At 39.9% G+C, this 24,034-nt stretch overlaps 1 long non-coding RNA gene across 2 annotated transcripts in view; it reads left to right on the top strand.

Annotated features, from left to right (window-relative positions):
• The first annotated feature begins 268 nt into the window (after nucleotides 1-268).
• LOC112642729 (uncharacterized) overlaps nucleotides 269-24,034 on the top strand; it is a 48,698-nt gene continuing 24,932 nt past the window's right edge. The window contains exons 1-3 of one of the 2 annotated variants that reach the window (XR_007403886.1): nucleotides 269-334; nucleotides 569-714; nucleotides 12,040-12,213. This is a non-coding gene — a long non-coding RNA (uncharacterized LOC112642729). Of the gene's footprint in view, nucleotides 335-486; nucleotides 715-12,039; nucleotides 12,214-24,034 lie in introns of those variants that run through there. The other variant, XR_007403887.1, reaches the window with a different exon arrangement.

The raw sequence follows: 24,034 nt of genomic DNA, 5'->3' as shown, positions 1-24,034 counted from the left end.
GCGGCGGAGGCGGGTGCGCGGCTCGGGTGGCTCCGCTCGCTCGCGGCTCCGAGCGGGGAGTGTGTGCGCTCCCGAGTGTCACCGCCGAAGCCCAGAGCCGCTCCCCCGCCCGCCCCCTCCCTCCTCTGCCCGCTGCCTCCCCCCGCAGTTCCTCCCTCTCTCCCTCCCTCCCGCTGCGCGCCACCGCGCGCGCGCGCAAACACACACACACACACACGCACACACGCGCGCACACACACGCGCACACGCATGCACGCGCGCGCGCGCCACGACCCAGCGCTCCCCGCACCACGAGGAACACTCCGCGGTCCTTAACCTCCCCGCCTGCCGCGGGGTAGGCGACGGGGGCCCGGCGAGACCCCCGCCAAGCCGCAAACCCCGGGGAGAGGCGTGCGCGGGGCCCTCGCACCGTCAGGGAGACCCGGGTGCACAATGGGAGGGGGGCTCTCGGGTTGATGGGGGGTGGGGGGGAGGCGGGAGCGGAGAGACGAGCTAGATCCAGAAGGTCGGAGGCGGAAAGCAGGGTGTGCAAACTGTGCATTCATGTCCCACTTCTCACCCGCCGCAGCCCTCACTCGGGGAGCGCGGCCCCCTCGGCGCGCAGCGAGCCTCCTCCGGTTGGAAAACTCAGCAGCTGTTTTAACAATTGAAAAGCGGCCCTACAGGACCAGTGAGAGACGGAGCAGAGTGTGTGAAGCCATTAAGGCTGACTAGGTAATTATGATAAGAAGTTACCTAATTAGCAACCTGGCCAGGGCATTGAAAAAAGGCTGGGGGGGGGGGGGGGAGTGCTGAGTGATTTAGTGATCTCATTTTCCCAAATGCGAACCTAGTTTCTAGCAAACCTGGTTTTTTATACCCTCGAATTTTAAGTTCTCGGAATGTAGTTTATTAAGATACAGGTGTCAGTACTGAACGCATGAAAAGTACTTGCCCCCTTCTTATTGCCACGGAGAAATGGAGATAAATAAGATGAGAAGCACCCTTACCGAGGTCGTACTAACAACTATGGTCTTTTTGTTAAAATACCTGGTCACAGAGGGCGGTGCAACGAGGCTTCCGAAGTTTTGTGGCTCCTAGGTGAGAACACTGCCATTAGATGGATTTATGAAACTGTTTATACCCTACAAAGTAGTTTTGTAAAAGCTGTAGAATATTTAAATACTAACAGGGATGTTGACATCACTGTGCAAGCTTTTTCTTCTTTCTCTTTCTTTCTTTCTTTCTTTCTTCTTCTTCTTTCTTTCTTTCTTTTTCTGTTTTTTTAGCATATGACACAATGAAGTGGGAAAGGGGGTCTTCTGGTCTCTACTCAGGAGATCAGGGGAAATGACTCCAGCATTTAATGGATGTGACCCAGAGCTGATCATTGGGCATTCATTAATGAACATTTATTAAGTGCCTGCCGAATACTATGTATATTTTTGTGCTGTGATTTCAAGGTGAGACCTAGTGTATCCTGACTTTACGGAGCTCCCAGCCTGGTGGGGAGACAGAGGCACAAACGAAAGTGGGATTATCACTGTAATAAGTAGGAGTATTGGAAAGGAAATGGCTAACTCTTCTTTAGGAGGTACTCTTGATAGAGATTTTAGTTCTGAAGGATGAGGAAGAGAATGCCAGGCAAATAAGGATGGGGAGGAAAGGGCATTCCACAGACAGGAATGCAAGTGAAGAGTTTAGGAAAGTGTTAAAGCACTTGCTATGTGCTGAGAACTGAGAGAAGGTCGGTGTGGCTGGGTTGCAGCTGAAAGTAAGCAAGGCCAGGCCACGGGGCTCTAAGGGCCCAAAGAGCCGAAACTCTCCCAAGGGCGGTGCATGGCTGGGGAACTGTTAAGGGTTTTATGCAAAAACCTGTGTTAAGGTTTCTAACTGCCATCCAATGAAAGTTTTTATTTTATTTTACTTATTATTTTTAAAGATTTTATCCATTTATTAGAGACACAGAGAGAGAGAAAGAGACAGGCAGAGAGAGAAGCAGGCTCCATGCAGGAAGCCCGACATGGGGCTTGATCCTGGGTCTCCAGGATCAGGCCCTGGGCTGAAGGTGGTGCTAAACCACTGAGCCAAGGGGGTCTGTCCAATGAGAGTTTTTAAAAAGTTATGTCTGCTATTCTTATGGAAGACAAATGGGAAGGAGATGGCAATGAGGAAGTTATCTCCAGAGAAAGAGTTAGGGGCTCAATTAAGACCATGGAAGTAAAAAAAACAAACAAACCACAACAACAAAAAAATAAGACCGTGGAAGTGCCAACTGGGAACTTGGGACAGCTCTAGAGATATTTAGGAAATAGAGACAGGACCTAGTGGTTGATTGGATATGGAGGGTAAGGGAGAACCGGAGTAGTCTAGACGGACATGGAGGTTTCTGGTAGGGGCAAGAAGGTAGGAGATGGTACTATTTGCCAAGAGAAACAACATAGAGAGAGGAGCAGTTCTGGTAGGAACGTACTGAATTCTGTCTTAAACTTCTTGAGTTGGAGGCAGATGTGGGACATCTGAGTACAGCACTCTATAGGCTGTTGGAAGGAATGTTCCTAAGAGAGAAAATCCAAGCTGGAAGATCCACCAAGAATCATCAGCATTCAGGTATTTCTTGAAGCCAGGGAGAAGAAGAAGGCAGGCAGGACGAGACTTAGCATGGAACAGGGCAGAGCACCAATGTTCCATTCACGTAGGGGCAGATGGAAGAAGAGAAGCCTGCAAATGAAAGAGACAGAGACCAGAGAGGGAGGAGGAAACTAGGAGAGAGCAAGACTGATGAAGCCAAGAGCAGAAGGGCCTACTGACCAGTGCAGAGTGTGGTCGAAGGATCACAGCCTGAGGAGCAACTGCTACTCTTTACAAATGTCTCAGTGATCTCCACCTAAGCAATTATAGTTTATAGTATATGTGTGTGAAGGATCCAGATAATAGCAGGTGGGAGAGAAGGTGGGATCATGGGGGCAGAGAACACAAGTTCATTATCCTAGCAGTTTGGCCTTGAGGAAAAGGAGAAAAAGTTATAAGGAAAGCACTTGTGTAGAGGCTGTACTCTTGTCGGCCTTTCTTATGTGAGACACTTGGTCTTAATTGCATGATACTGAGGGGAAAGCAGGTGGAAAGGGAAAGGCTCAGAAGTCCGTGAAGTCCTCTGAGGGTCAGTTCCCTCCTCAGTATGGGCAGAGCACCCTAGCTGGCCTGTGAATCTCAGAGTTGGTGAGGAGTTTGAATCAATTGGAGGCTGAGATAGTGCTTTAAAATTGCCAGTAGGAAGAAACGGAGTCCAAAAGGCATTAAAGTGACTTATCGTTAACGCAGACAATTCATGACAGACCGAATCTATGTGACGAGTTCTATAAAAATATTTCTGTTTTAAACATCAGGATTTGCATATATCAATATACCTATCTTCTCAAAAAATATATACATATTAAATATCTTCAGACTTGGGTGATATGCCACATTAGATAGAACACGCACTATTTAGTCAGACAGACTTGTATTTAATTGTAGACTCAGATAATTATTTGCTATGGGGTAAATAGGTTTGCCTCACTGAACTGCAGTGTTGTGTTTTTTTTTATCAAGTATAAAAATGGAACAAATTGTAGCTGACTTACAGATGTTTCGTGAGGATTAAGTAGTATGCCATATTCAAGCGGTTTTTAAAAAATATTTATTTATTATTTATGATAGACATAGAGAGGGAGGCAGAGACACAGGAGGAGGGAGAAGCAGGCTCCATGCCAGGAGCCCGACACGGGACTCGATCCCGGGACTCCAGGATCGTGCCCTGGGCCAAAGGCAGGTGCTAAACCGCTGAGCCACCCAGGGATCCCCCATATTCAAGTGTTTGGCAGAGATTTAATTATCTATTTCTGAAATTACTTTTAAACTATGAAATTTACTATTTTTTTTTAATTTTTTTTTTAATTTTTATTTATTTATGATAGTCACAGAGAGAGAGAGAGAGGCAGAGACATAGGCAGAGGGAGAAGCAGGCTCCATGCACCGGGAGCCTGATGTGGGATTCGATCCCGGGTCTCCAGGATCGCGCCCTGGGCCAAAGGCAGGCGCCAAACCGCTGCGCCACCCAGGGATCCCCGAAATTTACTATTATTCAATTGGGAGGAAGAGCCCGAAATGATGATAAAATTAAGAATATAATTAAAGTCTATATGAGAGAACTCCTTGGTCTTAAAGCAGCCATCTTCAAAGTATGGTCATTGACCCCTTGTGGGGTTCATGGGATCTTTTCAGGGAGTTTGGCAAGGCCAAAGCTATTATTGTATTAATTATAAGATGCTATTTTTTTCTACTATGTTGATATTTGCACTAATAGTACAAAAGCAATGGTGGGTAAAACTTGCTAGCACCTTAGCATGAACCGGGGTAGTGGAACCAAACTGTACTCGAGTTGTAGTCTCCATTGCCACATATGTCTCTTTCTTTTAAGAATGTCTTTGATGAAGCAGTAAAAATAATTCTTTTTTTTTTTATTTAAACCTTTGAATCTGTCCTTTTAATATTCTGCATGGCAAAAGGAAGGCACATATAAAATTCTTCTGTGGCATCCCAAAGCAGTGTTAGTCTTGGATTAAAACCCTTGAGTAATTGGGTCATGAGCTAAACTAGCTGTTTTTTTTTTTTTTTTTCATGGTACATAGTTTTACTTGAAAGAACAACTGACAAGCTATGGTTATTTACACTTGGATGTTTTGCAAATATTTTTTTCAAAACAAATTAAGTGAGCCTGTCACTTCAAGGTAAACAACTGGAAGTACTTATTTTCAATGAAAACTCTGAGCTTTCAAGTAAAAAATAGAGAATTTGGAAAACTTGTCTCTGTCACCATGAGCTTGGTCGCTTTCTTATATTTAAGGTCTTTTGTAATAAGACTGTGATCATTTTAATTAATGTGGCTTTTGATATTATACAATGAAATGTATTGTATTTGGAAGATCTGCATGACTCAGTGAGCCGGTATTTTCCAAATAACCAATTACACATGATGTTATAAAATCATTCATGAGTTAAAGATCCATTCAAAGTACAAGATAGATTGAAGAATTATAATATAATGGAGTATGAAAATTAAACTGACACAGTTTCATATTCCACATTACAAGGTTTAAGAAACTACTGCTTGTTGATTTTTGGTATAGCACCAAAGAAGAATATCCAGAATTATTAAGAGTGTTATTAAAATGCTGCTTCGTTTTCCAACTACATGTCTGTGTGAAATGGGATATTCTTCATCTACTTCAAACAAAACAACATATTGCAATACAGATTGAATATAGAAGTGATATGAGAATCCAGCTGTCTTCTACTAAGCCAGACATTAAAGAGACTTGCAAAAATGTAAAACAATGCCACTTTTCTCACTAAATTATTTTCTTTGGGAAATATAGTTATTTCCAGAAAAAAATGTTATGTTAACATGTAGCAGCTATACCACAGTTATTTTAAAGTATATTTATGAATATTTTTAAAATGTATGTTTTAATTTCTAGCACAGTGAATACCGATAGCAATAACCCACATAAACCAAAGTTCCTTGGGATCCTCAATGATTTTAAGACTGTAAAGTGTTCCTGAGAACCACTGTCAGATGGAATAGGCTCAATCATGAGAATAGATTAAAACATTATCAATAAACTGAAAGATAATTGTTGGAAAGTCTATATAACTCCTGAAGTTTGGATTAAGCACTATCATACTCCTGGCCATACCACTGAATCAGTACTGGGCATTCTTTTGTTGGCACAATTTCAATCCCTTCCCCACCCCACCCCACCCTCTCCATGGTAAGGGTTGTTGCACAATTCTTGAAGTGGTTCTCTAAAGTTCCTTTGAAATTAATGGTTACCTCTAATGTGATGACTCTAACACCCTGAACCAATGTAAAGGTGAAACATTAAGCCTGAGTCACCCTTCATTCTTCCTGAGGGCATTCATTCACATAATAAATATTTGTTAAGCACCCACTATATGTCATGCATTATTCTGACTGCTGGAATAAGAGAATAGACAGAGCCCTTGTTCTCCAGAAGCTGGAGAATTAGGTAATTGCTTTGTGATATAATAAGGGGTGTGTGTGCTATGCAGTCCATGAGGAGGATGCAGGGTGGACATCAGGAAAAGATTCTTGAAGAAAGTAACATCTAAGTAGAGACCCAAAAGATGGATTGGTCATTTTGGACTACAGGATGGGGCTGTGGAGTCAATAAGAGTTGGAAGGAAGAAAAAACATATAGGGACTATTACCTACTGGAGATACATGTTACATTAGGGAGTGACATATTTAGGGAATATTACAAAGAAGCCATTACAATAGAAAATTGCCTTAATTAAATCACTTTAATTTTAAAGGTGTAGATAAGATCAACATAATTTCCTTGAGTTTTAGTTTGTTTGAGAATTAGAATGGTATATTTAAAAGTTACTCTAGGGCAGCCCAGGTGGCTCAGCGGTTTAGCGCTGCCTTGGGCTCAGGGCCTGATCCTGGAGACCCGGGATCGAGTCCCACGTCGGGCTCCCTGCATGGAGTCTGCTTCTCCCTCTGCCTCTCTCTGTCTCTCTGTGTGTCTCATGAATAAATAAATATCTTTAAAAAACAAACGTAAAAAAATAAAAGTTACTCTAGTACAGTGAAATTAATTTAACTTAAATCAGAATCACCATTATCTTACGAAAGAATCAATGGATTAAAAATATTTAACATTTTATTAAAAACCTCAAACATAATTTTGCATAGACTTTTAAAGATTAATTTAGTACATTGAAAAGATTATTTACTTTGTTCAAGGCAGTGTGCTCACTGCTGAAAGAGATACCAAAATATACATAGAATAGTATTCGCCCAGGACAACTCTGAAAGAAGAGTTCATACTTCTTTCCTTTCTTTAGACATTCAAGAAATATTTATCTGTGAGATCCTGAGGCTGGGCTTTTAAAAAGACAGATGTTGCCCCTGCCCTCAGAGAGCTTACAGCACAATAGAGCCAAATCAGTTGGCTTTCCAATTTCGGTCACAACATTAGACACCAATGGATAATTGCCAAAGGAGTAGTAAACATTATAAAACAGAACTTACTCACTTTGGGAAAGGTTTGGATTGATGGAGAAGAAGGCGAGAGCATCAAAGCCACAGCAATATCGTTGGTAGAGAGTCGGAGGAAGAAATACCCAGAGGCAGTGAAGAGTACATTTTGGCTAGGATAGATTTTGCTAATGGAATTAATATAGAAAAAGAAATTAGATACATACATAGATTGGGCAGATTGGAGTGATCATGTTAAAAGAGGTTTAGACTTGTTCCTCTTGGCAATGGGAAAACTTAAATAAATAAACATTAAAGCAAGCACCATTTGCCACACTTAAGAAGGACACTCCTGGTTTGTCAAAGAGGCATTCTTTTGATTATAGTAAATGAGGGCCTCTTACAAAACATCCCCTATTTGTCTTACTTCAAGGTATATATCTGTCCATTCACTGCATTTCAGTATATATTTTAATATATGAAATTAATAAAAGCAACATTTTTGATATATTACACTTTATCAGTTATGTGCTGGGAAAACTAAAACATGTCTAAATGTCAATCCAGAAAACATTTCCTGAGAACCTCCTATGTTCCAGAAGAAGGAATCAGACATTGAGTCTCAGCCTGTGGTGTCCTATCACTATTTTTTGGTCCAGGCTGGTTGACCAAATCAGCACGGATTGCTGTTTTCAGTACCCTGCACCAGATCAATTATATAGCAGTGACCAACAGTGCAAGCCTAAGCTAGCAGTGATATTGTAAAGGATACTAAAGTTCTAGGCACACAAAAAGGGAGAGAGGAGAAAAGTCTGGAGTACAAAAGGAGCTGAAAGAAACAGGGATAAGGATGCTTTCTTAGCTATAACAGGGAGTCCAGGGGTATGTGATTAATATGTTCCTATAATGTGGGATTATTTAAAAATTGCTTTATTTTCTATATTTCATGGCTTGTTTAGGCACAGCTAAAAAGAAAACTCTTTCATGTGGGCAATTTAGCCCAAGTGCCTGATAGTTCCATGCAATGATATCATACGCCTTAAGGCCACACAGACACAAAGCCTGGTTATTTTTTAAATGTTGTGAAGCTGAATGGCATGAGATAGAGAGGAAAAAAACACAGACTTCTGAGTCAGAGGTCTTGGGTATGATTTCCTACATTGCCTCTTAATAACTCTGTCGTGTGTGAACTCGGAGAATTATTTAATCCCTCTGAGGCTCTGTTTTCTTATCTGTAAAATGGGGAGAGTAAAATTTCTCCGATAGGGTTACTATCAGAATTAGACTGTTTTAAATATGTAAACTGCCTGATACAAAGATAACACACTAAATAATTGGCAGTTCTTATTCCCTGGATTTAATTTGCCTTAAATTTAAATTCAATTTGCATAAATCATTTGTCCCTATGTAAGCAGAAAAACCATTTTTAAGTGAAAAAATAACATGAATGGAACATTTAGAACCTACTTGTTAGGATGAAAAGAACATAATTTTCCCTAGTTCTCAGATGAGGAAACAGATTTATTTTTTTAAAGATTTATTTATTTATTTATGATAGACATAGAGAGAGGCAGAGACACAGGAGGAGGGAGAAGCAGGCTCCATGCCAGGAGCCCGACGTGGGACTCGATCCCGGGACTCCAGGATCGGGCCCTGGACCAAAGGCAGGTGCTAAACCCCTGAGCCACCCGGGGATCCCCAAGGAAACAGATTTAGAGGCACAAGTGACTAGGCTGGGGTCTGATCCAAAGCCCCTGCCCTTAACCAACTCTCCAGGCTGTCCTGATATGTTACCTGAAGCCCTTCTAGCAACTGTTTTCACAGATTCATTTTTCCTTTTTTGGTGCTGTCGTATTAATGGGCAATTTTTAAAAGAGGATCTTACCACAGAATCTGATTTGGTGGCTCCTTGTTGGCACTCCATAAGAGCAACTGTAACCACACAAACTGTTTCCACAAAAGCATACCGATTGATCAGTTCTAGCCACAAACCTCTTAGGTCCCAAGTCTAGAAGGTTAAACCAGAGGGAGGTGGAGTAGTCCAGACTGAGTTAGCTGCCTGAGTTTTTTACTAGACAACCATTGAAACTCCGTCTTATCGACCTAGCATGGGTGCTTCCCTAAAGGTATTTAACACATTTTGTCTATGAAAAATGGCATGGATAGGAGGCCTAACACAATTTTAAAAATCTTAACATGTGCAGCTCACAAAAAGTAGGCATATGATTATATGTGCCTGTGATTCAACCAGTTTTCATGACTAGTACCTTGTTAACCCTAGAGCTCAATTACTTTAAAAAAAAAAAAAAGAAGGCATCTCCTCATTAACCTTTGACTGTCTAATCCTTATATTAATTGAGTGGTATCTACATGCCTGCTACTGTTAGCACTCACTAGTCCTCACAAGAGCCATCTCCCAGAGGTATTATTACAATCCCCATTTTCCAGATGAAGCTACTGAGGCTATCAGATTTTCTCATATTTCTTGCCAACAAGAAATCTGAACCCAGGCATCATTTTTTTCTATGACACTCTCTTCTCTTCTTTTAGAATAGATTCAAGGTGGTCCCTCACAAATGTGAGGAATGAACTAAATAATGAAAGGATGTTAACTCCAGTCATATCGACATCCATTCTCAGCCTTGCCTTTTCTTTTCTTTTCTTTTCTTTTCTTTTCTTTTCTTTTCTTTTCTTTTCTTTTCTTTCTTTTTCTTTCCTTTTTTTTTTATATTTTATTTATTTATTTATTTGACAGAGAGCAAGAGAGCACAAGCAGGGGGAGTAGCAGAGGGAGGTGGAGAAACAGGCTCTCCGCTGAGCAGGGAGCCCAACAGGGAGACTTGATCCAAGGACCCTGGGATCATGGCCTGAGTCAAAGGCTTGGGCTTAATCAATTGAGCCACCCAGGTGCCCTTCAGCTATTTCTTGTAAACATGTTCCCTTTGAGAAAATAAAACTTTTCTTGAATAGAAGAGCATTATTTAAAAATTCCATTAAGCTTCTTTATGTGTGTTATCAGACTCAAATATACCAAATTCCTTATTGGATTAGAGCAGCTAAGGCTGGATTTTGTCACATTTCTAGTTTTACATACCACATCTAGGAAAGAAAAGTATTAATATTTACTTCAGTGTGCCAAATCAGATTCTGTCGTAAAACTAGATCAAATATGAATCACTACTCTGTAAAATTCAAAATCTGTATGTTCAAGGTAATGAGAAACAGAGGCAGTTCTCATTTTCTGAGCATGACTTCTCAACTCTCATTATGCTCTATTGAAGAAAAAGATTGCATTATTTCGGGTCATGTAAAAGGAGTAAAGCCATTTTTTTCTGGATAATAAATTGTAATTGAATCACTGGAATTATTTTGGGAAAACAGCTTCCATTCCAACAGAGTCCTATATGACTCTGAAAACTCCTGGTGTTACAAAGGAAAATTATGATTTGTGCTAATGTAAGCTTGGATGATTTAACCTAAATCATCTTCATTCTTCGGATTAATCCTTATATGACATTCTCTCCCTATAGAATATAATCAATATAGAACCTCGAATTTTTCTCTTTTGTCTTCGTAGCATTTTGTCACTAGCTCTAAAGTACCTACATTTCTCTTAACATGACAATCATAGTGGGGGTGTATTCATTCCAATCCCCAAGCCTTAAACTGCTCAGTCAAAATCTGAGGGAATTCCCATTGTGAAGAGACAAGCTGAGTGGTTGGACATTTTTTCTGCAATTAGAAGAAAATAATGTGAACATTCAAATAGTTTGGAAATTCAGAGGTCATTTGAAATACTAAACTCCAAAGGACTCATTTGTGCATCTGTCAAAACGTAGAAAAATCATTCTGATTTTGAAAGAACTTTTCAATGACCTTATCTATGTGGGAAATTGCACACTGACCTATGAGGAATATGTAATTTGTGTTAAACACTGAGTCTCATTCAAAAACTAAAGATAATCTTAGATCCAATCAATTCTAGACCAGAATGTTTGAAGTTTGACCGAGAAAGTTCTTGAGGGAATAAGGGATACACATTCGGCAGGATCCAAGTGCAGAAAGACCTTCAAAAGTGCTAAAATGTCTGACTCTGTCTTTGCATGAGCAAACACATTAGGAGCTTCCTATTTGTTCTTCCTTGGTATTTGGAGGCAAGTCCAGCAAGACACACGTAGGGGAAGAAACACAATAATAATAAGAAGAAAGATGACGGGAAATAGAGATAGGAGTGAAGAAAAGGAGAGAGAGTCACTAAGAGTATAAGATAGAGTCATGAGAGGGTAAAGACAGGTAGAAAAATGGTTAAGGTGAAGGACGGTGGTAGAGGGTATGAAGAGAAGATTTAACAAGTGAAGAAGGCAGGAAAAGAAAGACCGAATGCATCAGTAGAGTGTAGAAATCCAAGAAAAAAAGGGGTGATATGTGACTTAGCACCAAATCTAGAGGTAACATTGTAAAGCCAATATTTATACAACGGAAAACAAAGTGGAGTCGGACAATGACAGTTACTGGTGGTGGATGTGGGCAGGGTAACACATTTCAAGAATTTGGATCTCCTTACCAGTTAGGAAAGCTTCAAAGAAGAGTTGGGTTGTCCTCTGAGTGAAAGGAAAAAGAATAGAAGGCAGAAACAGGGAGGGTCTTGAAGGTAGAGGAGTCCTCTTAGGAAAAAGAGAGAAAGTAAATTGAATTGTATATTTGCACCAAGTGGGATTTGAGCCAATATGCCTTAAAGCAGAATTTCCCCAATGTTTTCTGTATTTAAACATAGCTTCTACTATTACTTGGTTTGTTTAAACTGTAGACCTCCTTCTTCTTTTTCTTTTTCTTTTCTTTTCTTTTTTTTTTTTTTTTACTAACTAGCTTATTTAAAAGGGAAATTAACAACCTAAACAGTAATACCTGTTTCATATACAAGTCACATTTTTCTTTTCTCATTAAATAAATAAAATATTTGCCATGGAACCAATCTAAAGTAATATCTCATGCCATTGCTGTTTTGTACACAGATGAAATGAGCTGGTCCTACACTGAGAAGACAGGAGGGATCTTGTCTAATCCACTGTGTTGGAAAGCTCCTGAAAGATCCTAAAGAGACAGGAAATACAGGAGAGCAATGCGTGGTGAACCCCACAGCCTGGAAGAAAGGAGGCTGAGATGAGGAAGTGGCCCCTTGACATCTGGTATGGTGGTGTCTCTCACACTGTCACTTCTGTCTCATTCTATTGATCAAAGCACCTCACAAAGCCAGGGTGGAGTCAAGAAGTGAGGGAGTAGACTCCATTCCTTGATGGGAGGAGCTGTAAGGAATTTGTGGCCATTTTCAGTCCACCTTGACTCATATAATCACAGGCTCAAAAACTCAACAGAGAGTCATCAACAGAATTCAAAAGGGCTGACATTAATATAGAAAGTCATTTTCATGGTTTTTTTTTTGAGACATATATGTTTGGCGTTGCATTTTACAGAATTAGGTCAGGTAGGAGAGGAATAGGTAGAGGGACAGTTTTATTCTAACTCTTGCTTTTATTTATTTTTTTATTTGGGATGCCAGTTCTGGTAGATCCAATTTGACATAAATACACATGCTCACGTAAACACCCCCGCCGCCCCAGGTCTATTGCAGGTTTCTTGCACTATCTTAGTTCCACTACACTAGAAAATCATTTTTATGATATGAATGGGAAGAACCAACTTAATTTATTTTACCTAAAAGTAAACACAAAATGTCTTGTTTTTATATGACATCTTTCTGTGGGCGCTACACTGAACTCAAGCATTTAAAGGTCAAAAGAAAATCATTTAAGGTAGAAGAATAGTTCTACTTCGCGTGGAGATGGAGAAAGAATTTTATATTCCACTTAATTCTTCACTAAGAGGCCTATCGTGTTTTATTGAATACTTCTAGAATATTGTTGTTACCTCGAAAGTATAGAAGAGAATAATCTATACATCCTATTGACCAATATTTAAGAAGCAGTGGAAAGTTCGCAAATCTTCCTAAAACAATGAGAAAACGTTCATTTTTACTACCTCATTGCCTAGCAATGCTTGGAAATGATTCTTTTCCTGAAGTCTAAACATGTCAGAGGCCCTCCCTTTTTATTAATTAATTAATTAATTAATTATTTATTATGATAGACATAGAGAGAGAGAGAGGCAGAGACACAGGAGGAGGGAGAAGCAGGCTCCATGCAGGGAGCCTGTGTGGGACTCGAACCCGGGACTCCAGGATCACGCCCTGGGCTGAAGGCAGGGCTATACCGCTGAGCCACCCAGGGATCCCCAGAGGACCCCTTTTGAATATACAAATGTGCATGTTGCAGATGTAATATATATCATTTTGTGCCTGGTATGAAGCTCTTCTCGCTCCATTTTGTACTCACCTCCCAGCCCCTCCCCTGCTTTGTAGGGTTGAGATGGGACCCTGCGCAACCCACTTCTGCTTTGCAGGCTGCTGGGGTCAGGTTTCCCCCGGGGGGTGAGGGCAGGCAGGGTGCCAGGCTGTAGGGAGAGAAGGAACACCTCCCTCCGCAGTGCTTCTGCCCTTGGCAGTGGCAGGATTTTGCAGCAGCTGCAGAGGGGCCCAGGCAGCGTCATGACACCCTCTCAGGGACACGCTGCGGGCCTTTGGAGGGTGGGGGTCGGGGTTCGGTCGGGGTTCCCAGGCCAGTGGGGCCCCCTCTGAGACGGCAGCATGAGCCCGATGGGGCCTCCCCTCCGCCAATTCCTCCAGGCTTCTGCTCCTGCCTCCCACCTTTAACAATCCCACCTCCCCTCTGGGGTGCGGTGGGAACCACTACTTTCTCCCCTACTACCTCGGTGAGACCTCAGTGCACCCCCCCTTTTTTGCCCCTCCTGTGCCCTTTCCAATTTCATGCTTGGTTATATTGAATCCTGTTTTTAAAAAACAGATCTGATTTCTTTATAGATCTTGGATGCTAGCTAGCCCTTTATCTGATTTCTGTTTTCTGATGGATCCCGACTGATACACAGTTTCTTTTCCTTTCCTTTCCTTTTTTTAAAGATTTTTATTTATTTGCTTATGAGGGGCAGAGACATAGGCAGAGGAAAAGCAGGCTCCTTGTGGGGAGCCCCATGTGGGACTCGATCCGAGGACCCCGGCCGGGATCATGACCTGAGCCAAAGGCAGACGCTCAACCACTGAGCCACCCAGGTGCCCCGTTACATTGTTTCTTGTGTGAAAAGAAATTTGAATTTTTACATTGGCTCCATTCTTTTTTTTAAGATTTTATTTATTTATTTATGAGAGACACAGAAAGAGAGGCAGAGATATAGTCAGAGGGAGGAGAAGCAGGCTCTCATGCAAGGAGCCCGATGTGGGGTGGGACTCGATCCTGGGAATCCGGTGTCAGGCCCTGAGCCCAAGGCCGATGTTCAACCGCTGAGCCACTCAGGCGTCCCATGCTGGCTCCATTCTTACTAAAGGAATTTTGTTCATAGGGCAGCTAACCTAGATGATGAAGTGACAATATAATGGTAATCTTGATCCTTCGAGGCACGATCTTTGAAGTTCAGGATGTACCTCCCAGAAGGCTTTAAAGAATACAATCTTGAAGAAGTTTCAGGGCTTACCACATTCGGAGTAGTTGAAGATTAGCGAGACTCTCTGATATGGAAGCTACAGAATGTAACGCAGACTTCTCACCTAAAAATTCGAAAGCGCTCTGTCCCACGGACCCTGCAATCCATCTGAGCCATAACCTTGTGAGTCCAGTAGGATGTAAATATAATAGACGTGTCAGCCAAAGATTCAGATTGCTTCAGGTATACTTGTTTCAAGCTAACATAGGGGAAAATCCAAAGAAGTCATTTTAAATACATCTAAACTAAGCAAGCCTTGTAGAAGAAAACAAAAACAATTGATTGCCCATGGATCGCAGCTTTGGTTGGAATGTGTGAGCATAGGGACCATTTAAGTTGTTATGGTTCTGAGCAGAAGATGTAGCAACTTCAGGCTTCATGGGGTCCTGGGTTCCCTGCGGCATTGCGTGCTGAGAATGATGGTCTTTTCAGACTTGTGACAGAATTTTTCTCAGTGACCAAGTGACTCTTGGTAGTAAATACGGTTAAGAGAGCAAGTAGGCCAACTGTAAGTGTCAGCTCTGGTGTTGCTGGCTTCCAGGGTGTTAAGTGGAACCGTAGGCTGGAGGAAGGCCTGGGGGGCAGTTGAAGAGTTATTAAAAGGTATGTAATAAATTTCTTATAAACATAATATCTGTAGGAATATAAACTAAAAACTGATGATGCCTGTCCTGAATGAGGGATCTGAGTGGCTGGAAAGAAGACTGGGAGAGGACTTGCCTGTTACTGTGCATTTGTATTTTTTGAATTAGATGCAAAGTTTATATATTACCTATTAAAAATTAAAAAAGATGTTTAATCCATATTTGTATTGTTCTGTACAGTTTCCAGATGGCTCCAACTTCTATGAGTCTCTCTGCTCCCACAGAAAGCCTGTGAGGTACATGTGGCCGGATTCTCCTCATCTTATGCATGTGAAAACTGAGAATGCAAATGTCTGACTTCCTCAGGGTCATGCAATCAGTTAAAGCTTAGGTTAAAAACCAGGGTTTCTTGCTCCAAATTGTTCTTTCCATCATATTGCACTGCCTTAGGTGTGCAAAGGATTACAAAACAGATTGGGCGGAAAAAAAAAATCTGCCTTTTACAAACCAGTTTACAGGCCAAACTTGGGGCCATGTATCCCTCGATGCCTGCTGGGAAGACTTCCTGTAGCCACAGTAATGTACAGACCAGAAAGCAGATAAAAGCTCCATGCTATGTGCATTAAACTGATGATATTTAATTTGTTGGTTAAACATTAACTGATAATCATAATGATATCCCTCCTTTACCAGTTCAGGGTTGAGGATCTTACATGCATTATTTGCAGTCTTAGCCAAGGTATTACAAATAGCTCTTCTCCCCATTTTGTAGTTGGGGTAATTGAGATACAAAAAAGTCACATCACCAACATATGAGGTTAAAAAAAATTATAAGGCTAGGATTTGTCTTCAGTTCATCTTTCCCAAAGTCCATTCCGTTTTCATAGCGCCAGGCTAGTTGCTTTTGTGGATACATAGGTAAGTAATGGAACAACTATCTTAAACATAGAAGTGTTGTTGTGGAGAAGAGTAGAAGGTAGAGCAGAGAAAAGACAAGTTGGTAAACCCAAGTATGATAAAAGGAGTCCGAGCAAAGTGCCATAAGGAGGAAGCAATCTCTGTCTCCTTTGTGTGAGTTGGACAGGGCTTCATGATAGACTGAGGATGTGAAATAAACACTGAAGAACTACTGAGAAATTGAAATATGGAGGGGACTTGGAGTCATGAATAGGAGGAACGTGACGCATTGCAGATGAAATGTGTGAATGTTTTTATGGCTGGCCAGTGCCTGAAACATAAACTATGTTAATAAAAAGAAAAATTTGTCTGCTGGTTTCCCAAGGTCAGGTCCCTAAGCTGCAGGAGTCATAGCTGAGATGCTGGAGACCAAACCCCCTCAGGAGAAAATACTTACTTACATACATAGGTATATAATTTTTAAAATGTTGAAATGCATATAAGGTGACAAAGAAGGCAAAGAAAGTTTGAGAGCCCCTCTCCCCCAACTGTCTATCATATCTGTCTTGGATGAGCTAGGAGCTATAGTAATCTCTTATTGAGGTAATTCCTTAGTGCTTGATTGTGATCAAAACAAAACAAGATAACCCCTAACACTATTAAGGCCCATAAGAATGCCCAAGTCATGCTTTGCTATGTCAGCCGGCTCTCTTCAAGCTCAGGGACAACGGCAGAATCCAGAATTCCTGTTGCCAAATATCCACTTCCCTTAATTTAGAATAGCTTGAGTAGCTTTCCAACTCTGCTTTTTAGATAGCTTGGACCTTTGAAAAGACTTCAGGGATTCCACAAGGAAGTTTTAAATTGCCTGAAAAACTCATCCACTGATTTTATTTTATTTTATTTATTTTATTTTATTTTATTTTATTCTATTTATTATTATTATTATTTTTTTTTACTGTGGTTCCAGATAAGATTTTATTGTTAGTAGTAATAGTATTTCTTTACAGACCCAGCTAGGCAACATATGTCCTTGAAATACATTCTCAATGTTGCAAGACTTAGAAATTCTGGGCCAGGTGGAGGGCAGTCACACGAAGTGCAAATGAAGGGAAATGAAGGTGGTCAGCAACAACACAGTGTAATGGAACAAGCCCTGTATTGGAAGCTGTGACAGTGGTTTCCACTATGATCCTACTAACAAGATGGGGGATTTGCTCTTATGTGATGGAGTGACCTGAACAATGAAATCTGACCTCTTGGGACTCCCTTTTCCTTATCTATACAGTGAAAGGATTGAGAAAGATGGCTGTCTCTTGTCCAGCTATTGCCAGTTTGGTACTGAATACTTTCTAGGATTAAAGAACACTGTTATTTATTTATTTTTTTTATCCAGTTAGCTATTTTAGACAGTTAAAAATGTTCATTTCATGTGAATCTATAAACTGAATTGAAGAATTCACTTTAATTTGTGAATGACTAGAATTGTCCAGCACAAAGTAAAGTGATTTTTCCAGTAATTCAATATAACCTGTATTAATTGCTTCTTCAATACAAATGTTACAATGTATAAGTATATACACAGGCTGGCTTTAAATTTATGGAATATACAGACTGTCTCCTAGCCAATTCATTTATTTTGATCCTCTTAAAGGTCGTTGTTGATTACGATAAGATGACCCGAATGTTATGACATGGTAACCTGTGTAGACTTGCCCATCTGTGTATTGTCAAAATACAATTTGATAGAATTGCCTACTATTCCATGATAGAGCTTATGTGTTATGACCATGTGGTCAACTTCTTAAATGAAATCACTATTGTTTACAGTTAGTTACATGGCAAAAACAAACCACCACCAACAGAAAAACAAAACAAAACAAAACAAAAAAAAACCCAAGAAACAAAAAACAAAACAACACTCAAACCAGAAAACTATTAACCAACCACAAATGGCCTTTTTCTCCTCAGAGTGATAGGTTTGATTACTTTTCAAAATTCATCACATATTATTTCATTATTGAGCACCTACAGTCACTTCAATATATATTATTCACTGTTATGTGCCAGGCTGTGTATTAGCACTATGGTTACAGCTGTGCAAAAAATAGAGTCCCTGTATACTCTGTATACCAATTCCTGTACACAAGTCCCTGTATACCATTTCCTGAGCATACCAGTGTTTGTAAATAGGCAAGAACAATTAATTACAATCTATAAAGTGTAAGATGCCATTAGAGGTACATAGGACAAATATCTGACCCAGGTGAGGTAGGTAAATAGAGATTTTCTAGAGGAAGAGATGTATAAGCTGAGAGGCCTGGTAGATGGGAAGGAGTTAGCCTTTCAAAGAGGTTAAGAGATATGAATAAGGCTGATCTAGACCTAGGAACAGAACAGGAAAGGGCCTGAGGTGAGAGAGCGTGGTATGTTGAGGGAACTCAAAAATCTCAGAAGAGCTGGAATGTTGGGTTTTCAGGGGTGTGACAACAGATGAGGCCAGAGAAGTGAGCAGTGCTCAGGTTATGTACACTATTGTAAACGATTTTAAGGAAGTTGGATTTTGTTCTATAAGTCTTTAGAGTGATTGATGTGTTTAACCAAGGGGGATAATCAGATTTGTATTTGTCAAGTTTACTCAACCTTCAATGTGGAAAATGCATTGCCAGAAACCAAGGCTAGCGGTGGAGTGGGTTACAAGACATGGTAGAAATCCTAGTGAGAAATTATGGTGGTCTTTTTTTTTTTTTTAATTCTTTCTTTTTTTTTAAGATTTATTTATTTATTTATTCATGATAGACATAGAGAGAGGCAGAGACACAGGAAGAGGAGAAAGCAGGCTCCATGCAGGGAGCCCGATGCAGAACTCGATCCCGGGACCTAGGATCGCGCCCTGGGCCAAAAGCAGGCGCTAAACCACTGGGCCACCTAGGGATCCCCCGAAATTATGGTGGTCTTAACCGGGATAATGGGAGAGAGATTGGAGAAGAGAGGCCATATTCAAAACTTTTCTAGTTGGTAGAACCAGCAGGACTTAGTGTTTGGCTGATTTTTTGGAATAAAAGAGAGAAACAATTCAGGGAAGATACTCTGGCTTCTGGCTTGGGAAGCTTAATAACTGGTACTGCCTTTCAACGTGTTGAGGAACAAAAAATAAGCAACAGATTTGGGGGAAGAGAGAAGATGTGATGAGTTTGTCTTGGAACATGTTGTACTTTGGGTGCATATGGACCATTCAAACAAAAGTCCAGCAGGTTTTATGTGAGTATAAAGCACAGAAGACAAGTCTAGGATGGAGATCAAACAAAAGATACACAAGTTTCCAATCTAGTAGCACCTGAAGCTGTAGATTGATGATGGCTCAGAGAAAGGCTTAGAACAGAAAGCCAAAGACAGTACATTGATTGATTGAAGTCCACTTTTTAAGAGATGGATTAAGGGACATCTGGGTGGCTCAGCCATTGGGCACATCTACCTTCGGCTCGGGACATGATCATGGAGTGCCAGGATCGAGTCCCGCATCGGGTTCCCTGCATGGAGCCTGCTTCTTCCTCTGCTTGTATCTTTGCCTCTCTCTTTCTGTGTCTTTCATGAATAAAGAAATAAAAATCTTTAAAAAATAAGATATGGATTAAGGCACAAGAGGAAAAAGAGAAACATAAAATGTCATAGAAGTTCAAGGTAAGAGGGCACTTGAAAGAAGAAAGAATGGCCAATAGCATTAGGCGATGTAAAGAGGCCAAATAAGGAAAAGTTTAAGAAGTACTCATTGGATTTAGCAACCAGAAGGTCATTGGTGTCTGCTGTGGGGATAGCTTCACTTGAGTGATGGGGATGGAAGCCAGATCACATGGAGTTCCGAACCGAGTGAGGGCTGTAGTAGTGGTGACAGCATGTGTAGAAAACCCTCTCAAGAAGTTTGACTGTTAAGGAGAGAAGAGAGATAGAATGCTAATTGAAAGTGTGTATCAGATTGAAAAGAAGGCTTTAGGAAAGACTTAAGCATAATTAAAGCATAATTATATGCCCTTCCAAAGAAACCAATAAAGAAGAAAATAGCAGTGGCAGGAGATCCCTAAATAGGTGGGAAGGAGGATATGAGATGGTGTAGAAGCATTAGCCTCTACCAGGAAGAGGCAATCCCTCCCAGAAGCAGAAGGAAGGAATGATGATGGTCCAGATGGTTGGGTAACAGAAGATAGTGTGGTAAGAGCTTTCAAGACACAGAGATGAATATGCCAGGATCCCTGTTCCCTCTCGGTTTAGAGGAGGGAGATAAAACATACAAATAAATCTGTTATTAAGTAGAAAGTGATACATGACACGAATGACTTAAAAATGAAAGGCAATGAGTGGTAGCTCAGAGATTTAAAAGGTTGTTTCTGATTTGGGATGGAGTAGAATTTCATACAGGAGGCAAGATCTAAAATATGTCTTGAATTAGGCAAGAAACTCAGAGGTATAAAACATTATACAGGAAGAGAACAGTTTAAGCAAAGAGAACATGTCAATAAAATGAAGGTGGTATTTAGGGAATAGATAATATTTGAGTGAAATATATGATACATGGACTAGTAGATGATAAATCTCATCTGGAGCTCTGTTGAAGAAAGCCATCATGTCAGACCCAAGAGTTTGGAATTGGGTTTGTTCTCAATGAGTGGTGGGAGGTTATGGAATAATTAGTGTTTAAAAAATAGGATATTTGGGAATCATACTAGAAAGGTATGATATCATATTGAAAATTAAGACATGGAAAACACTGAATACTAAAAAAAAGGTCTATTAGAAATTTGAGAAATATTGATTAATGAATGAAGGGGTACTTGGATGGATGAACCAGGAAAGGAATGTGCACTTATTCTAACACTGGAATCAAGGGTTGTGTTGTTTTGCACTTACTACTAAAATCATGTGAGGAGGATGCCTTCAGCTCAATGTCTGCTTTTTATATCAAATCTCAACAGTGTGCAGTCATTTCTATAACAAACAGGCCCACAATCCCCTCATTGGTGAATTTAGTTGTCTAGTTTCAGGACTGGAAAATAAGCTTCTAGAAGTCTCAAAAGTAAATTTGACAAAGTGTGAATTGCCTTTGTATTTGTTCATATAATAGTCAAAACCTAATATTTGAAACTTCATTTTGACAAATGATTTATATGAAGAATGTAAAATTACTGTGGTAGTTTTTGAGAACCTTATTTTATTTACTAAATTTTACTGCCAAGTAAATTATGCAAGGAAGAATGTTTACTCTTAAAACTTTAAAAATATTTTTTCGATGGTGAGGGCTTTGAAAAACCCTTTAAGAAAGTATTATAACTATTTCAGTTTAATTTTTTTTAGTTTAAAATTTTTTAAAGATTAATTTATTTTATTCATGGGAGACACAGAGAGAGAGGCAGAGACATAGGCAGAGGGAGAAGCAGGCCCCTATGGGGAGCCCACTGTGGGATGATCCTGGGACCCTGGGATCACGCTCTGAGCTGAAGACAGAAGCTCAACCACTGAGCCACCCAGGCATCCCTCAGTTTAATTAAAAAACAAAACCCAAAACCAAAAAACCCAAAACAAAACAAAAAAACAAACAAAAAACTTTCCCTCTGCTTTTACAGAGAAAAAAGAACCAAAGTATTTTCAGTGACTTCATGCTGACTCAAACTTGCTTTATGAAAATCCTCACTTTTTGATATTTCGAGTTATAAAGAGTTTGCTGAGAGGCTGATTGATTTCTCTTTATCAATTGTTGAAAGTATTACACTTGTAGGATGACATGTAGAAGAAGCTTGTCATTAAATTGGAAGTTTGAACCCTCCAACTAGAATGCTTTTATATCACATCATAGCTTGGCTTCCTCAAAATTACACTTCTTAAAGATAAGTTAATAATGAACCCTAAAGCTATGTTTAATGATAAAACATAATATGCCATAAGGACATTAAGTAAATACTTTAAGAATATTAGTCATAAACATTATAGTAAGAAACCAACAAAAAACCTTGAGAAGTTGCCTTAAGTATACTAAACTGAGGGCAAACCATGACAAATTTCAGCTAATAAAGAGAATTTTTATATTCATGTCAGCAATTGCAAACAGGAGTGGAATGTAATTTGCAACTTTACTGTGTCACTCGCATTAGCAAATAGTAAAATAGACCCTTTAAATACAGTTGTGTACTCTGGACAAGAGTATGTGAATGCACAACAATACTGTGTTTTTGATGACTTGACAGCATTACCTAATAGACACTCATATTTAATCTCCATGTGTGTGTTTCCACACTGAGGGTTTTTATCAAGGGCTCGTTTTTTTTCCGAGCCCTTTAGCTTTAGGGTTTTTATTTAAGCTCTGTGAATTATTTCTGAGTCATTAAGCAAGTTCCCAGGATTCTTATTTTAAGGCAGATTTTATAACTAAGATATTTTCATTTGTTTTCATTAAACCCGTGAAATGCATAGGAAAAAAGTTTTAAAAAACAGAAGTCAGTTTTGAGATATCTTAACAAAAAGAGTCTTAAGAGATACAAACATTTTCAGAAGGTAAGCTGTCAAACGGCATTCATTTTAAGTTCCAATGTCATTTTTATTAAAAAAATAATTTGAAAAAAACGGGCATTATCTATCAGTTTTTATGATGTAATTTCCAGTGGGAAAGTTTTAGAAATGAGCTCTTTCCAAGGCATCGCTCTCATTCTTTTGAAACAATAGTTCCATCTAGTGGACATATTACTTAGAAACAAACCTTTAATTCCAAATGTTAGGTTTTTTGTGTTTTTTTTTTTTTTTTTCTTTTAACGAAATCAGCATTGGAAGAAAATAACTAGAATAATAGAGATAATTTGTTTTAAATATTAAATTCACAAACAATGAACTAGAAACCAAATGATTAAGTTGGAAAACAAAAATGTTTTCTTGTAAATAAAAACTTTCCTGTTTCTTTTTTTTTTTCTTTTTTTTTTTTTTTTACGGTTTTATTTATTTACTCATGAGAGACACAGAGAAGAGAAGCAGAGACATAGGCAGAGGGAGATGCAGGCTCCCTGTGAGGAGCCTGATGTGGGACTCGATCCCAGCACCGCAGGATCATGACCTGAGCCAAAGGTAGACGCTCAACCACTGAGCCACCCAGGTGCCCCAGTTTCCTGTGTTTAAGAACACAGGAGAAATTTGGCAAAAATTAGGGTTATTTCTTTAAGATTTTTATTTATTTATTTATTTGACAGAAAGAGAGAGAAAGAGCAAGTACACAAGCAGAGGGAGTTGCAGGCAGAGAGAGAAGCAGGCTTCTAGCTGGGCAGGGACCCCAAGGTGGGACTTGATCCCAAGACCCCAGGATCATGACCTGAGCTGAAGGCAGATGCTTAACTGACTTAGCCACCCAGGTGCCCCAAATTTGGCTCATTTAATCAGTGTAGAGAACTGAACTAGATGGCACTGGAGTGACTGAGATGAGTCTGGTACAAGTATTTCCAAACATAAAAGTAATAGAGATAATTTATTTGTTAATTTCCACAACCGCATTAATTGAGCTTCCACCCCAGCTAGGTACTGGCCCCTTTCTAGCACCTGGGATACCGACAGGTGATTTAGTCATAGGGCATGAGAGCGCCTACCTACCAATATCGCTGGCAGTACAAACTATGGGCCACATAAAAACTGGACCTCTGATAGTGGCTTAATCTGCAACACAATAGCAAAATAGCCAGTCTATTTAGAGGTTTCATTCAAACATTAATCATTTGGAGGTATTCCTAAATATTAACGTGGTTGGATTTTTAAGATTGATCCGGCCCTGTGACTTCTAATTACATTATCTCTAAAAGTAGATTGAAGGCCTACAGAGTAAACTTCTAACCACTTGGAATAAAGTAAGCCTGAAGTCACAGTTCTTGTCATTATTATCTTCCTGAACTTAAAA

The sequence above is a fragment of the Canis lupus genome, chromosome 19 (genome assembly GCF_003254725.2).
Source record: "Canis lupus dingo isolate Sandy chromosome 19, ASM325472v2, whole genome shotgun sequence".
Taxonomy (NCBI): Eukaryota; Metazoa; Chordata; class Mammalia; order Carnivora; family Canidae; genus Canis; species Canis lupus.
The sequence above is the reverse complement of the archived record's forward strand: the minus strand, read 5'-3'. Positions and strand labels throughout refer to the sequence as shown.